Source organism: Cibotium barometz, chromosome 6 (genome assembly GCF_041138505.1).
Source record: "Cibotium barometz isolate CiBa-2024 chromosome 6, ASM4113850v1, whole genome shotgun sequence".
In the NCBI taxonomy this organism is placed as follows: Eukaryota; Viridiplantae; Streptophyta; class Polypodiopsida; order Cyatheales; family Cibotiaceae; genus Cibotium; species Cibotium barometz.
The window spans coordinates 22,942,217-22,961,439 of NC_141051.1; positions in this window are offsets into that span (position 1 = coordinate 22,942,217).

Genomic DNA, 19,223 nt, shown 5'->3' on the forward strand with positions numbered 1-19,223 from the left:
TCCCCCACATTCTCTTTACTAATAACATTATCTTTCGAGGTTTCTTCAAGAGAAGATGGTGTATCATCCATAAAAGAATCACCCTGAGAGAAGTAGTGCACTAAGTGAGAATCATAATTGTTATATAATTAAAACAACTCAAAAAATATAGACAAGTAAAAAATAAAAAAATAATAAGTAAAATTTTAATCATTTAAGAAGAATGCTATTAACATTATATATTTAAATACCTTGAGCTTTTTTAATTTGAAAATATAAGGAGTCAAGGTTTTTTTATCCTACAAGTGTTTCTATAACTTGGTACTTATCTACACGCATGCTTTTCTTCCTCCATAATTTCACCTTAACACTCGTCGAGCATGGAATCTTCTCTGTATGACATATCGTGATATAGTTTCTCAATACACAGAGAGATTTTGGTAATCACTTCTTATGATTCGTATGCTCGAGGATGTTCCTGAAGAGTCACTCCAACAAAAGTATGAAGATGTTCTTGAATCAACTATTCAAAGATGTGAACATGTTCAAGCCAACTTCTCTTGATGATGCAATCTCTCTTGCTCATGATTCCGAGTGCAAGAAAAGTTTGCCAAGTCAATCACCTCGTAATGGTCAGTACAATTCTCCACCCAATCAACAATCTTCTTTTGTGTGGTGAATCAAAGTTTCAGATCTTCTTTTCGATGCTCTCAATTTTATCAATCTCCTTCATCACAACAACGGTGTCCATGGAATGGTAATAATGGTAATTTTGGTAATGGTAGTAATAATGCATGCACTTTTTCCAATTCAAATGTAAAGAACAATTTTAATACTACCAACCCAAGCAATGTACACCCTAAACCCAATTCTAGTCACAATAGTAATGCACCCACTTCTCGCCCTACCCAATCTTGTGAGGGCAATAATGTGCCTACATGCTTCAAGTGTCATCGAGTGGGACATCGAGCCGAAAAGTGTACCTTTTTTCCTACTCAAGTGGCACAACTTCACAATATCAACGAAGATGACACATACTACGATGGTGATGGTGATGGTGATACGGCTCCGATTGGATGGAAGAACGACTTAACAATGAAGAAGTGGGTACGCAAAGCGAATCGACAGGTACTTCAATCACTCCTCACTCTTTGTTTCGTGTGAAAGGATCTATTAATGCCAATGATATCACCACTTTATATGATGATGGTAGTACGCATGATTTTATTTCTGAAAAGGTAGTTTGTAGGTTGCATTTGGAGACTCATCCTTCATGTTATAAGGTTAAATCTTCATTTCAAGGCATATGCTACACGGAACTCGTGAAGTATGTGACCTTGAGATACAAATTGGACCTTATAAGCAAAAATGAAACTTTCTCATTGCACCTTTGCATTCTAGTGACATCATACTTCGTATGCCATTTAGACATGAATTCAATCCGCATATTGATTATTCCATGTATACTATGGATTTCACACATAATGGTACTCTCATACAATTAGTTGGTGATCATTATCTTAAGATGTATCCATTATTATCCCATACCCAAGCTAAATGTGCACTTCAAAAACAATTACGTGCATACATGATTTTAGTTAATGAAGTGAAAGCATATGAAAATAATCTCACTCCCTCTCAGAAAGCATTCATGGCTCCATTGTAGGATTGTTTTGTAGATGATTTACCTCCTACCTTACCTCTTTCACATCCTGAAGACCATACTATAAAGATTATCCTGGGTAGCCAACCATGAAAAGATGCAGGGGAGAAGAGAGCTTGAGCTCTTGCAAGCACACACACACTCACAAAACCCTAATAGAGAACACACAAGGTGAGAGGCTGAAAATCTTCTTCTTCTTCACTCAACACTCAACACACCATATACAAAGATAAGAGTACTCACATATGAAAGGTACTCAACCAAATACATAATAGGGTTCTCTATAGTGTGAACCCAACTAAATGAGCTGGTGCTATAACTATGCCAATCTCTAGAATGGCTGTCACACAGCCTATCATCCCACTGGCCGTATATCACCCATGATCTCACCAACCATGCCAGTGGTGTAAGTGTGGGGCCTATCCCCTAGGCGGGTCATCAGTGTCCACCGCCTCACTAGATGAGCTCGATATCTCAACACTAGATGAGCTCAATATCTTAACACTCCCCCTCGAGCTCAACTCCATCTCATGTACACCAAGTGAAGCCCTAAATCTGCAGAGCTTCTCTGTACCCAATGCTTTGGTGAAGATGTCAGCTACCTGATCCTGTGTGCTGACATAAACAAGGTCAAGGTCTCCTACCAAGACCTTCTCTCTGACAAAATGGTAGTGGACCTCTATATGCTTCGTGCGAGCATGAAAAATTGGGTTCCTAGCCAACTGTATACTGCTAATGTTGTCACAGAAAATGACAGCTTGTCTATCCACTGATAGACCCAAATCTGCAAGTAGCTTTCTCAACCAAGCTACCTCACATGCTGCCATAGCAGCACCCCTGTACTCGGCCTCTGTACTGGATAGAGCAACCATAGGCTACTTCTTAATGCTCCAAGTCATAGCAGCACTCCCCAAATAAAACATGAAGCCACTAGTAGATCTTCTATCTGAGATACTACCAGCCCAATCAGCATCTGTGTACCCATGTACACACATCTCTGTCCTAGTTTCATAAAATAGTCCACAATGCAAAGTAGACCTCACATATCTCAGTATGTGTCTCAATGCATTCAAATGCGGCTTCCGTGGAACCTGCATAAACTGACTCACCAACCCAATAGCATAGCTCAAATCCGGCCTGGTGATCGTCATGTAGATCAAGCTTCCTACTATGCGCCTATACATAGTAGGATCCTCCAAGATCTCTCCTGAATCTGCACTCAACTTTCCATTCTGATCCAATGACACTGAGATAGGCTTACAGCCTGTCACACTACCATACTTGAATAACATGTCCAAGCCATACTGTCTCTACAGTAATTCAATACCATGTGGTGACCTAATCACCTCAATGCCCAAGAAATATTTGAGCTCCCCCAGATCCTTCATCTCAAACTTCTGTCTAAGCAAGATCTTTACATCAAAGATCTGTGCATCATGGTCCCCCGCAATGATCAAGTCATCTACATAGATAACAACAAGCATAACCCCTCTATGACTGTGTCTCACATACAGTGAGAAATCTGCATTGGCTACATGAAAGCCAATAGTGAAAAGATATTCATAAATCTTGTCAGACCATGCTCTTGGTACTTGTTTTAAGCCATACAAGGCTTTCTTCAACCTGCAAACATACTCGGGGTGACTCACATCCTCATAACCAGGTGGCTGCAACATATACACTTCTTCCTACAAATCCCCATGCAAGAATGCATTCTTTACATCCATTTTATGTAAAGACCATTGCTTTGATGTAGCCACTGCTATCACAACTCTCACTGTTGCCATCTTGGCAACTGGGCTGAAAGTTTCCTCATAATCAATGCCATATGTCTGCGCATATCCTTTGGCTACCAATCTAGCCTTGTACATGCTTATGCTTCCATCACTGTTATGTTTTACTTTGTACACCCACTTGCATCCACTTGGCTACCTATCTAGCCTTGTACCAATCTGTGCATATCCTTTGGCTACCAATCTAGCCTTATACCTGCTTATGCTTCCATCACTGTTATGTTTTACTTTGTACACCCACTTTTGCATCCAATGGCTTTCTTGCCTTCAGGCAATTGCACTAAATCCCATGTCTCATTTCCATATAGTGCATCCATCTCCTCATCCATAGCTTTCTCCTCCCAACACACATTTCCAATAGCCTCATCAATGCATGTGGGCTCTACAACATGCACAACCTTTGCCATGTATGCATAGTGATGTGCCACATAACCATCGTAGGTAAACCTCTGCATAGGGTTCTTCACTCTCCCAGATCTTCGCAGCTTTTCATTCATGGCTTCCATAGCCTTCTTTACACCAGGTGTTCTCATAGCTGGGATCCCAAGCTCCTCATCAAGGCTCATCTCTGAGCCACTAGACTCTCCATCAACATGAGAATGCCCTACACAAATGTCAGGCATACTAAGGGGCTCAACCACTTACTCTTTTCCTTTACATGATGTACTAATCACATTTGCAGGACTGGTATTATGATGCAGCCTACCACTCCATGGTCTCTCAATTGAACCACTAGATGAGGACTCTCCTGGTCCACTCAAAGATTGTGATTGCTGACTTGTATTCTGTGCAACCACATTTTCACTCACATCAGCCCCAATAGCTTCTTTTTCAGCAGCATACCAACTGCTCATCTCATCAAAGACAACATCCCTGCTTACCCTCAACTCACGTGTAGCAGGGTTATAACACCTGTATCCCTTTTGCTCAAGGAAATATCCAATAAACACACATTTTTCAGCTTTTGGATCCAGCTTAGTTCTCAGCACATCTGGCACATGCACATATGCAATGCATCCAAAAACTTTTAGATGAGACAAATCAGGTTTTTTGCCAGTAAACCTCTCCTCTCGAGTTACATCATGTATGGCTGCAGTTGGAGTCCTGTTCATGATGTAAACTATTGTAGAAACAGCCTCAGCCCAATAGGTATGCGGCATATTCTTCTCTTCCATAAATGCTCGTGCAATCTCAGCAATGTGCATGTTTTTCCACTCAGCAACTCCATTTTGCTGCGGAGTGTATCTGCATGTAAACTGTCTCCGAATACCATTTTTCTTTAAAAATTCAGAGAACTCATTGGAGAAGTACTCTCCCCCTCCATCTGACCTTGGCACTTTACATATTTCCCTATTTGCTTTTCAACCATAACTCTGAAATTCTGAAAGTGAGTGAACACCCTTCTCCTTCATCTCCTTCATGAAGTATACCCACACTTTCCTTGTGTGGTCATCAATAAATGTCACATAATACCTGCAGCCTCCCATAGACATGGTCTTCGTAGGACCCCATACATCTGAATGCACAACATCTAGTGCATTTCTGATGTTATGTGGAAATACATGCTTTGTTTGCTTTCCAAATTGGCATGCTTCACATATTCTCTGCATACCTTCAACTTTAAATTTTGGCAGCCCTGTCACAATTCCTTTAGTCTGCATAATAGACTTCATTCTCTGCACATTCACATATCCGATTCTTTTATGCCTGTGTTCATTCTCTGCACATTCACATGTCCAATTCTTTTATGCCAAATGTATGTGTTCATTCACTTTCACATGTCCAATTCTTTTATGCCAAATGTATGTGTTCATTCTCTGCACATTCACATGTCCAATTCTTTTATGCCAAATGTCTGCAACAATTCCTGAACCATTTGCAAACATCGCAGCACTCACTTCAGGCATGTTTACATTCAACGTAAACATTTTGCCCACTCTGTTGCCTTTTGCAACCAACCTGCACTTGTCTTTAAAGTCTTCAACATAACAACCATCAGGATTAAACTGAACCTGCAAACCCTGCTCAATCATCTGGCCAACTGAAACCAGATTCTTTGTTATGTTTGGAACATGAAGTACATCTGCAAGGTACTTTACTTTGCTATCCTGCATAGACAATGGCACATCTCCAACATGGGCAATTGGATGAGCACTGTCATCCCCTGTTTCCACAAAACCTGGTCTTTCAAGGTTTTTCATCTCCTTGAACCACTCCCCATGACTTGTCATGTGGTTCGAAACACCTGAATCAACGTACCATACATCATCTTTATGTGCTGCTTCAGCATTTTTAGACATGGCATTCACGACACATGCTGCATAACAAACAACCTTTCATTATCCTCATTGTTTCTGCTCGAGGATGCATAGTTATTTTGCTGCAATTTCCCATTTTGCATGTCAACCTACTTCTTATAACAATCTGCCTGCACATGTCTAGGCTTACCACAATAAAAGCATCCACGTGTATCATTATACTACCTTTGCCAATTTCCACGACCTCTTTGACTCCCCCTACCTCAGAATTGGCCTCTTCCACCTGCGTGTTGTTGTTGTTGTTGTTGTGAATTCTGGGACTGTTGTTGTTGCTGCCTGCTGCTGCTGGCCATAATTCTGATTACCTGCTCAATCGCCTCCTTGACCGCGTCCACGGCCTCCTCTACCTCATCCTCTTCTTGAACTTGTGTAGAATGTCTGTTGCTCTAAACTGTTTTTATTTTGTGAAGACTGTTGGTCTTCACCAAATCAACAGACACCAAATCTATAAAATTGGGAATGTTTTCCCGAGTCTGAATAGACGTCTTGAATGCCTTGTATTGTGGCTCGAGACCACGTAGACAGACTTCCACCTTATCATCATCATCTACTGAAACACCAATAGATGCAAGGGATTCCACAATACCCTTTATCTTCAATGCATGGTCATTCATAGACATACTCTTTCTCTCCACAGTATGAAGTTTATTCTTTCTTTCGTGCCTTGGTATTTGTTTCATAGAGTTTTACCAAGGTGTCCCATGCCTCCTTGGGGGACTTGGCATCCTGTATGTGCCCAATCATGGTGTCATGTATACTGATAGAGAGCCAATACATAACTTTTTTGGCTCCTTGGTTCCAGTCCTCCTTGAACTCTTTCACATCTATAGCAGTCGGATTGATGTCTGGTATCTCCGGTGCCTCTTCATGCTCACCTTCTATATAGTCCCAATAGCCCTTTCCCATCAGGAAATTTGTCATCCTTAACCTCTAAGCATGGAAGTTGTTCTTATCAAGCTTCTCAACAAAAATCTTGGTTATGCTATCATTTGACATCTTGCCAGACACACAAATTTACCAGAAACAGTACTCTGGTTTGTCTTGCACAAACTGCTGTATTTTCTACAGCGGTACTGTAGTAGACTCAAATAACACAACCAGTGACCTCAATGTGCATACATACACCCAATGGCAACTGCTGACCTCCTTACAACACACACAGTGTCTACATAGCCAATCTGTCTTCATGCAGTTCTTAAAACAGAGTTCTGCAGCAGTAGAGAATCGATGACTTACCCGCAGTGCTCGAAATCACCTGCTTTCTGAAAAACGGAGGTCGAGACGCACCCGAAACATGTTTTCGGCCCAAAAATTTCATCCGATAGGATAGCATAGTTTCCCTATAGCTTTACTCCTACGAAGAAAGCTCCTCAATCAGAGATCGTTTGCCAGTGCCTCCTATAGAACCCCCGACCCCATAGGGTGTAGTCGCCAACACAAATAGGGAAGAGTGGTTGAAGCTCTTACCCTTGTACTGCTTCTTGTGCTTCTCTTGCTTGCAGCTTATCCCTTAGCATGAACTAGGCTCTGATACCATGAAAAGATGCAAGGGAGAAGAGAGCTTGAGCTCTTGCAAGCACACACACACTCACAAAACCCTAATAGAGAACACACAAGGTGAGAGGCTGAAAATCTTCTTCTTCTTCACTCAACACTCAACACACCATATACAAAGATAAGAGTACTCACATATGAAAGGTACTCAACCAAGTACATAATAGGGTTCTCTATAGTGTGAACCCAATTAAATGAGGTGGCGCTATAACTATGCCAGTCTCTAGAATGGCTGTCACACAACGTGTCATCCCACTGGCCGCATATCACCCATGATCTCACCAACCATGCCAGTGGTGTAAGTGTGGGGCCTATCCCCCATCATCAGTGTCCACCACCGCCTCACTAGATGAGCTCGATATCTCAACAAACCACCTCATAGAGCTCCTTATCATACAAATCCTCTTCAACAAAAAGAAATAGAATGCCAAATCAGAGAATTATTAGACAAGAAACTTATTCAATCTAGTAGTTCTCCTTTTGGTGCACTTGTTGTTCTTGTTGAAAAGAAAAATAAGACTTACCGCATGTGCATTGATTATAGAGCTCTCAATAAGGTCACATTTAAGAATAGATATCCCATTCCTCATGTTGATGATTTGCTAGACAAGCTTAAAGGTGCATCTGTCTTTAGTAAAATTGATTTGAAATCTGGATATCATCAAATTTGAATGCCTAGTGCTGACATTTATAAAACTGCTTTTCGTGCTCAAACTCGTCATTATGAATTTTTGGTTATGCCTTTCGGTCTAACCAATGCACCTTCTACTTTTGCACACATGATGAATTGTATATTTCTTGACCATCAAAATTGCATCATTGTTTTCTTCGATGATTTGCTTGTCTTTAATAAGAATCATGCAGAATATGAAGATCATCTTGCATTAGTGTTTAATCTTCTTAAAGAAAATCAATTTTATGCTAATCTAGACAAATGTCTCTTTTTCCAAGATGAAGTTGAGTACTTAGGCCACATTGTTTCAGGTGAAGGTATCAAAGTTGATCCAAAAAAGGTAAAAGTAATTTAGACTTGGCCTACACCATGTGTTAAACAAGTTAGATCTTTTCTTAGTTTGGCTGGTTTTTATAGAAAGTTTGTTTGTAATTTCTCATTAATAGCCCTTCCTTTAGCAATGTTGCTTAAGAAAGGTCTAGTTTTTCAATAGGGTGAGAGCCAACAAAAATCATTTGACAGACTAAAATATTTGTTGACTCATGCTCCTATCCTCCAACCTAGTCACACTGGTTCTAGTGGCTCATGCAAGATGGACACCCTTTGGCTTATGAGAGTAGGAAATTGACACCTTTTGAACTTTCATATAGTACATACAAAAAGGAATTATTAGAGCAGTTGTCCATGCCTTACGCATGTGGAAAAATTATCTTATGGGTTCTGATTTTATGATTAAGACCGACCAACAAAGTATTAAATATCTTCTTAATCAACCTCTTATCTCAGACCGCCATATTAAATGGGCATCTTTTATTCAAAGTTTTCATCCTCTTATCTAATATCAACCTGGTAAAGAGAATGTAGTGGGCTGATGCACTTAGTCGACAATCTTATATTTCTAACATTTCAGTGCTTGACATTCATTCTTTGAATGATATGCGTGATTCATATGTTATAGATCCTTATTTTTCTAATGTTTATCACAAGTTAGAAACTCATAATTGGTTTCCTCTTCATGATTATGCATATAATCATGGTTTCATTTTCTTTCCAAAGCGTTTATGCATTACACTTCCTTAAAGATCTTTTATTCTTGAAGAGATGCATCATCTCTCCCATATGTTGGTCATCGTGGCATTCTCACTACTCTTCACACCATAAAAGAATATTTTTATTGGCCACAATTAAAACATGATGTTGCTTCGTTTGTATCTGAATGTGTGATATGTTAACGAGTTAAAAGACACTAAGGGAAACAGTATGGACTACTTATGCCTATACCTATTCCTTATTTACGGCACCATGGGAAGAAATTTCTATGGACTTTATAATTGGTTTACCTACCACATCTTCTCGAAATGATATGATATGGAAAATTGTGGATAGGTTTAGTAAGCAAGCTTATTTCATTGCATGTCGTAAAACATTGACTACTGCACATGCTGTACAAAATTGTCTTCACAAATCATGGCTTACCTAAAGTCATTATCTCAAATCGTGATTCTCAATTTTATAATCATTTTTGGATGGCATTGCTTTCAAACTTAGGCACAAAGATTGATTTTAGTTCTACATATCATCGAGAAAGTAATGGACAAACTGAGGCCACAAACATCACTATTTTAGATCTTTTGAGGTCTTACACTATCTCATCTCCTGCAAATTGGGATCAGTATTTGCATCTTTTGCAATTTGCATATAATAACACACCTCACACAACCAATGGCGGCAAAGCTCTTTTTTAGATTGTCTATGGTAAGAAACTTCCAACTCCAATTACTAGACTTTCTCATGAAGTTCAAGTGGCCAATGGTTTTGCCATCGTGACTCATAACTGAATTTTGGCTAAAGCTCGTGAGTATATTCTTAAGACTCAACAAGCTTACACCACTAAATAGGATAACAAGCATATATAAGAACAAAGACTTTTGAGGAAAATCATTTAAATTGGCTTCGCATAGAAAATCACAGACTAAAGTCTGTTGTAGAAACATCTAGCCATTAATTTATCTCCATGATTTATGGGCCTTTTAGAATAACTACTAAGATCAATGACAATGCTTATTGTTTGTCCCCTCTTGACCATTGGAATATTCATAATTCCTTTCACATTAGTCTTCTTAGACCCTTTAAAAGTACACCACCTCTCTTAGAGGCTGATACATAAATTTTAGTTCCAGAAGTAATTCTTGATCATGTGAACAAACTACAACTCGCAATGGAAATGTTTATGTCAAATATTTGGTTAAGTATAAGAATCATCCCTGTAGAAGAATCTCAATGGATTCTAGACCATGCCCTTGCTATACACTCTGCCCTGATCGACTCCTTTCACAGACAATTGCAGTGAATTTTATACTTGGTAATGAGACTGGTGTAATCGTGTGAAGATCACCGATTTGAGGTATCACACGATTGGCAATTTATTTTGGTATTTCATATTGATATGTGTGAAGTTCACTGATTTGAGGTATCACACATGGTAATGTTTTTGTGTAAAGGTCACTGAATTGAGGTATTGCACAAGGTTTTGATATTATGGATTTCTGTGATGGATATTTTGAAATTTATATTTACTTTCATGCAAAGGTCACCAAATTGAGGTATTGCACGTAGTTTTTTAAATATGAAAAGGTTCCGACTTTAAGGTATTGCATGTTTAGTAATAACTAAGGAGTCCAATTGATTTTCACCAGGGAGGAATGTTGGAATTATTCACATTATTTGGAATTTATTTGATGGATATTTATTTTATGTTCAAGCGAGACTGATCACCTCTAACTTGTCACATATTTTGAGCTTCCAATACCCACACAATCATAATCCATGCAATGACCATAAGATTGAGCGAGTGGATCACCTCTATTATCCATTTTGCAACCCAAATCTCTCATCATGGACTGAAACATTCCATCATGCATACATATGTCTGGGTGCTCAAGGATTATAACCATACCCTTTTGGACACTATTCTCAATTAACCCATAGCATGAATAACCTTGATTAACCAAGTATTAAACCTCCTTCGGATGATTTCTTTGTAGCTCTTTGTCCAAAGTAATAATGCCAATGGTATCTTTCAAGAAATCCTTTTTGCCCTTAGCAGCATGAATGTATCAAGTATCCTTCCCTTGTTGTTGATAGAAACAATAAGTATAAGGATCAAATGGTGGACTCTTCTTTTCATGGAAATCCAGAATTCATGAAAACATCATAACCTCGTTTGTAGGTAACATCCTTAAACTTTATTCAATATACATTGCACCCCACTTTGAAGTACATCACCAACAAACTTCTTCACAACTTCGTTCATGTCATAGTCATGATGACAAGGGAGGGATACCAAAACTTCTCAGCATAGTCTTGTAATCCACTATTTTGCTCAAGATTCATACATTGGTTGCCAACCGAATTCATATCATGTAAAGGCACAAAGTGGAGGTATACAAAATATTCCCAATCCATCTTGACTTGCTCCACAAAGAAGGATTCATTCCATAGCTTCTTTCATACCAATTCTTTGCATGAGACCTAAAAGGAAGGAACTCACTTGTTTGATCTTTTGGCATTGAGGTGCTTGTGAACACTTGATAGATAAAAATATATATCCCATTTCCTTATCCACTCTTCCATTTTAAAGACCAATCTCACATTACCATCAAACCACAACTCATTCTCTTGGGCATCCAACTTACTTGATTCCTTGTCTTGAATCCAAATTGTTATTACATTTGTGCGTTTCAATAGCTCAAAAAAGCATGCATTGCATACATTTCCCATAGAGTGATTCCATTTTCTCATAAACTTTGCTCCACCTATGAGAGGAGTATACATCACTTCATTGCCCAAAAGCATGGTTGCAAGTACTAAAATAGTGGTAACTCAACCTTCCAAAATCTGATTGATGGAAACAAGATCTCCTTGTGAAGATTTTGTAGTAAGGATGCAACCCCTATGATCAATTTTGGGTTAGCCGAAAATGCCTAAGACTAAATTAGGGTTTTATAAACTCCTATAGTAAGTGGCCAAAACTACCAAAATTACCAATTTGGGCATAAATTGATCAAATGAAATCCAAATTCAATGGCCCTTAGCTTGCCTTATCAATAATAATAGGAAGAATTCACTTGCGACCCTAGATCTCTAGTTCAAGAAGCCTTATAGCTCTCTATTTTGTTTTTTTTTGTAAAATTTATAGAGCTGAAAATAGAGAAGTAACCATAAATCTCCAGATTCTCCAAATGGAATGATCTATAGGTCGATGGGAAGCTCTTGAGGAGTACTAACAACCCTATGAAAGGTTTGAATTTAGTCAAAGGAGGAAAAGTACTCTTTGTTTTGATTTTTATGAAAATGTCAACTATGTTGGTGGTTGGTTAGACTACACAAACAAACTTAGATTCAAGGGCTTGATAGTTTGAAATGGTATCTCTAAGAGAGTACTTCCAAGCTATGCTAAGAGCTTTGATTCAACATGCATTATTTTTTACTAAATTAGGGTTTTCAGCTTGTCAAAAATTTCCCCCTTAAATGGCGGCTGAAGCAAGTGCTTGATGACTTGATAGGAGCGTCTTAGGAAGTGCTTCTAGGTCACCTAAATACCCTTGCAACATCTTATCCCATTCAAGAAAACGAGTTGACTTTTTGTGTACTGTAAAGTCTAAATTTTGGCATAGTCTCCCTGCAATTTGATACAAATCTCAAATCAATAATAAAGTAACATTCACCAATGACAACACAATGCAAGATCCATGTGTAAAGTGCCCTAAATGCATCGCTTTTCCAATGCACTTGTTGTGGATATTTTATTGGTTGTTTGTCAAAGAAGTGTGTCGATGCTTGCCGATCTCCCGCAACCAAGCACTTCTCCCCTCCTTTTACAAGGGCAAGGGTTGAGGCCATTTATTTACCTCCAATGTACCTAATCCTCCATCTATCCTCGTTTACACTAAGGCACTCAGAGAGGATAGATAGATTCAAGACACACTCTACCCTTGGCCTCTCCTTCAATATTCCAAGGTCACCCTCACACAATCTAGATTTGAGAAGTAAATGTGAGTACAATGTGTGTGTGCAAAACTTGCATAAAATTCTTGAAAGGATTAGGTACTTCTCACAATGGATCCATATGCCACTATAGATGCAAAAGTCATCAATAAACTCTAATGAAGGATCCCAGATAGGGCTCAAATACCAGATTTATAAACCTTTGAAAGGTTGCAAGGGCATTTGTGAGCTCAAGGACATAACTTTGTAAGTAAAACATCTCCATGGGGTAATGAAAGTGGTTTTCCTTTGGTCCTTTGGAGCAATTGAGATCTGAAAATACCCTGAATATCCATTACACATAGTGTATCTTTCATGTCCAACCAAACTATTCAAAATCTCATCCTGGAAAGGCAATGGGTAATAATATCTTTTAGTTACAACATTTAGGGGCTTGAAATCAACACATACTCTCCATTTACCATTATTCTTTGGAGTGATTACAACTGGAGAAGCCCACTCAGAGTTGTCCATAGGGAATATAAACCCTGCTTTCAACAATTTATCCACTTTCTCTCTCAATACTTGCTGCTATATGATTCCCAATCTTCTCAACCTTTGTACAATTGGCTTAGCCCTTGGCCTCACCTAGATCTAATGCTGCACTGCAAACACTCCCCTACCCTGTGTATAAGAAGAGATGAACAAGTTTGGAAATTTCTGCAACATACCCATATACTCCCTTCTCTCTACCTCAATCAAATCCTTGGCCCATCATATACTCCCTTCTCTCTACCTCAATCAAATCCTTGGCCCATCATATACTCCCTTCTCTCTACCTCAATCAAATCCTTGGCCCATCATATTTTGCAAAACTTCTTCCCCACTTAGTTGTACTTCAATTTCAGAGTTCAACTTCTTCCCTTCCTTTGGACATTTCTGCAACATACCCATATACTCCCTTCTCTCTACCTCAATCAAATCCTTGGCCCATCATATTTTGCAAAACTTCTTCCCCACTTAGTTGTACTTCAATTTCAGAGTTCAACTTCTTCCCTTCCTTTGGACATAGCTATACAAATAGACACATAAGGTCAGAACTAGGTTCCAACAGTTGGAACTCTTCCCCATCATCTTCTGAGAGTTGAGTTCCTCAGTTTCTAAATCCTCTCTGGAGCTGGTTTCCTCATCTTCTTCTTCTGATGTACTACTCTCCTAAATCAGCTCCCTTCCCTTAGCCATATTATATCTGACTTGTCTTCTCATAGACTGGTCCAGCCCCAAAATCAGATGTCCCCTCTACTAGTCTTGTCATGCCCTCATAGCAATCAACCATGGCATCCCAATAATTAGTGTGTATGCTTCTGACATTTGTTGGCATTACATGTACATCTAATTCAGCTTCTTGTCCCAAAATAATCACCTACAACTTCTTTACAATTCCTAAGCATCTCACCATTGCACTGATTCCATTTTGACTCTAAATTCAAATGGTGCTCCTACCTGGAGTTTCAAAGCCTCCATTTTTTGCTGGGTCATCACACATACGTGTGCACCACCATTTATATATAATTTTGGGAAAAATTTTTGAAATATAGAGGGTTATGACCTTTTAGAGTGTCTGAAATCACCCCCCCTCAAGGGTCAGTCCGTATTGAAACCATTAAGACATGGTAAATTGAAATCCCCCATGCATTAATTTTTTCTCATAGGGCTTGGGAAAAATGCACAAAATCTTGCCCCTCATCTCCCTTCTACTTTTTCAAAATCCCTTATGTACTATATCTATAACTACACTATAAGTATGCATATTTCTACCACCTACTATTTGCCATATTTTTTCTCTCATCTTTATATATATATACTTGCACAAGTAAAAAAATCCTAAGTCTATTTCCTCATATTTATTTATGCCTAAGATATCTTTTTCCTAAAAGTCTCCTTTTGCACCCAACCTACTATGCCCTATCCTAGCTATGTTATGATACTACTATATATATTTACACCACCATATTGTATTTATTAGAGCTCACACCTAATAGATACAAAAGCCATGCTACACTATATATATATACATATATATGCTATATAATATCATTTTTTCTCCTCCCTGGTTATCAATCTCTACTCTCCCACCTCTTTTTCCCCGACACCACCTTGTGGGGCCCACATGGGCCCACCCACGCCCATGTGTTTACATGGGTCCCTCTTGTCCCACACGCATGCTAGAAGCTCCCTCTTCACACCCTCATGCATAGCCTCTCCACTCGGGCCCACGTGAAGCATTAGAGGAGCCTTATGAAGCACGAGCTCCATAACCTCCTAGAAGAAGCACGTAGCACCGACCTCCTAATGATGCACATCGTGAGCAAAACGGTCCAAAACATAGCTTGAATAGAATCTTAGACTTCCCTTAATCAAAGCCCTAGGCTTTGGCAAGCTCAAAAATTTAGCAAAGAAGAGGGAGAAAAAAAGTAAATATTTTTTATTAGCCCATAGCCCAAAATTTTCAAGAGTTAACCATAGAAATGGGAATTTTAACCATCAAAATCACTATAGTCATCTTCTTGATCAAGAAAATCAAGAAAACTCAAGAAAATTCAAGGAAATGGATAAAAGGCATGAGCTTTGATACCACTACAAGAAGAAGGCCCACTAATTATAGGGATTAGAAACCAAGGGTGTGGGTAACCATCCTAGAATCTCATGAAAGGAGAAGCTCACCATGGTAGCTTACTATAGGCAAGGAGATAACCAAATGGTCATGTATCAAAAGATATCAAAGATGTACAAACTATCCCATAAGTGACTTATATAGTCACTTACTCCTAGGACCTTTCACACATGGGTTACCCATAAAGTCCTATGCCCCGTATCATGTGCTTAGGCCCTTATCCCACATGTGCATGTGTAGTACAACCAAGCACATAATTTCCTACATTACAAGATGCATGCTTATCCCTTCTTGCCATTGGACTAGATTTTCCTTTGGCAATGTAGCTCTCAGCACACGATGAAGCAACTTACACCAATTGAAGGTACCATATTAGAGATTATGTAATTTGTCCAAGGTCAAATGGAAGAGGCCTAGCAAGCCCTTGTGCCCAAGGAGGAGTTTAAACAAGTGCAAGCTAGCTTACCCACAATCAAATTGGCCCACTCACGCCTTCAACACCTTGAGGAGGATTATAAGTCCTTTGTAAGATTCCTCCCTCCAGCTTTTGAGGTGTGCAGGTGTAAGAACCTCCCCTTCCACTGATGTTGATTTTTATGCATAAATAGATGCGTAAAGAATCTTTATATCAAAAATTAAAATTCTCTTAAATTCTATGTTTAAATTCTCTGAACAGAGGTGATGAGATGTGAGGTGAATAGATGTGATTAGATAAGATGTGAATCAGATAAATGTGAATGAATGGATGGATGGATGGATGTGAATCAGCTAAATGTGAATGAATGGATGGAAGGATGTGATGTGAATAGATGTGATGAGATGTCATGTGAATCAGGATATAAATGAATGTTATGGGATGGATGTGATTATATGTGAAGGGATGGATGTGGATGTATGTGAAGGATGGATGTGAATGTATGTGAAGGGATGTGATGTGAATAGATGTGATGAGATGTCATGTGAATCAGGATGTAAATGAATGATATGGGATGGATGTGAATGTATGTGAAGGGATGGATGTGGATGTATGTGAAGGATGGATGTGAATGTATGTGAAGAATGGATGTGGATGTATGTGAAGAATGGATGTGGATGTATGTGAAAGAATAGATGTGGATGTATGTGAAAGGATGGATGCGGATGTATGTGAAAGAATGGATGTGGATGTATGTATGTGAAAGGATGGATGTTGATGTATATGAAAGGATAGATGTGGATGTGTATGTGATAAGTATGGATGTGGATATATGTGGAAGAATATATGTGGATATGAATGTGATGGATATGAACGAGAATAGAGGCGATGAGATGTGATGTAAATTGGATAGATATGAATGATAAGAGATGTGAATGAATGTGATAACCTGTGAATTGGGATGTGAATGAATGATAAGGGATGTGAATGAATGTGATGGCTTGTGAATCGGGATGAGTATGAATGGTATGGGATGTGAATGGATGTGATGTGATGTGAATCGGGATGTGAATGAATGAGATGTGATGTGAAATGGATGTGATAAGATACGATGTAACTGGATAGATATTAATGAATGTGATGTGATGAGATGTATGGGTAAATGCGAGTGGATGAGATGATCTGATGAGGTTAATTGAGGAAAGAAGTGTTGAGATGGAAAATGATGTGATTGGATGAGAATGGGAATGCATATGAAATGAATGTGGATTAAGTAATGTAGATTGATGTGGTAAGACGAGAGTTTGTTATAGAAATTATATTTATGACTTGTTTTTAAATGATTGTTTTATGTCAAGAATGCTGGGGAAGCATTTTGACCATCTTGTGAATGAGGTCGTGGAGACCTAGTTGTTGATAAAGTTGCAATAGCTGACGGAGAGTCAACGGAGGACCAGTCACGGAGGACGTCTCGCGTAGCGAGGTCGGCCGAGGTCTTGACTAGCCTCGATTCGATTTAAATGGTAAGCTTCCGGTACGGTGGATGAGGGACCAAGGAAGCGGCCTATGAGTGAAGCGCTAGGTGACCTGTTGTGAAGGATTCTACAGGGTGCTGACCATACGGTGCTCGGGCTCTGGATCGCCAAAGATACCCACAAGTACGTCAGGGAAGATATTGGAACAAGGAGTAAGAGTTTCCCTAGTACCCGGGACAAAACCTAACCAAATTCCTAATTGGATCCCATCACTATAGTGGTTAGGCGGTTGGCTAACCCATGGGACTGGATGGGGTTACGCTAGACTGATGGATCCCTAAATTGAGACTCAATTATGTTATGGTACGATAGATGAAGTAAATCCCAGACAAAAATTGTTCTATGGAAAAAAGTCAATGGCTCTGCCTCTCAATGAGGAAAAAAGCATTGGTCTCTATGATCCAAGTGCAATCTTTCCCTGATCTGACTATGGGACTTACGGGTTCAATTAGATTAGTTCAGTTAGTTAAGGCTTTTGACTACGTTAGAGAAAAGTTATCCTGGAGGAATCCGTGCTTTCCAGGCAAGGGAAGTTTTTTCGGGTTCCGTTTTGGTAGAACCGATGGATTAGTCTCTTGTTCGGATATCCGTTGGCGAGGCCTCGAGTGTGGGACCCTGCCCCGCGCAAGAAGTGCTACTCCGTAGCTAGCACCCCTGAATTCGTTGCGCGGTGTGGGGGACAGGGATCTCACATCCTCCATCAATATGAGCAACCACAGATGTGAAAGTATCTAATGAGCTACAGTTGATAAATTATAAATCCATGCTTTACAATTGTTATTAATGCATAAATGATTACTTGATGAGCATAATTCCTCCATCAACATGAGTAACCATAGATGTGAAATTATCTAATAATGAACTACACTTGATAAATTATAAATCCTTACTTTACTCTAAGATTCCTCCCTCCAGCTTTTGAGGTGTAAAGGTGTAAGAACCTCCCCTTCTGTTCTTGAAATTATTTCCCTCTCTGAAATAAAAGAAAGATATTATTTTACCCTATTTTGGCCTAGAGAGAGATAATCCAAAATTGAGATATCTTTGGATATAAAAATCCTCCTAGTGTCTAAAATGGATTCCCCTGAAATAGAAGTTTAAAATTAACTTTCCAAGGTGCATTAGGAATTAATTGAAACTGTGTATAAGGGACCTTAGCCTAAGGGCTACATTTTCAAAAAAAATTGGATTATGGTCTAATTAAGGTTCCAATGGACCAATTGGATTAATCTAAGTGTTGGAATGAGATAAATCCAAAATAATAAAAGAAAATATCCAAAAATAAGTAAATGCTCACATAAGATGAAGAGTTGACTGAGTACAAGGTTTATTAGTTAAAAATTATGAGATATTACTAAAAAAAATGAGATAGTTTGGAATAATGATGCATTTTAACACTTTGGCAACAAGGAGAGGGGGACTCTTGAGGTAGGCGCCTCTTTCACATGTGTGGAAGGGTTTTTAATTCAAAAAAATTGTGATCTTTTTATCTCTCCTCTCTCCTGGATCAAACCAAATCAAAAAGGGAGCCAAACTGGTCCAAATCTTGTCCAAATTGAGTCAAACTGAACCTGAAAAATTCTAGAACCTAGTTGGACTTGGTTAGTGGCCTCCCTCACCTATAAATAGACCC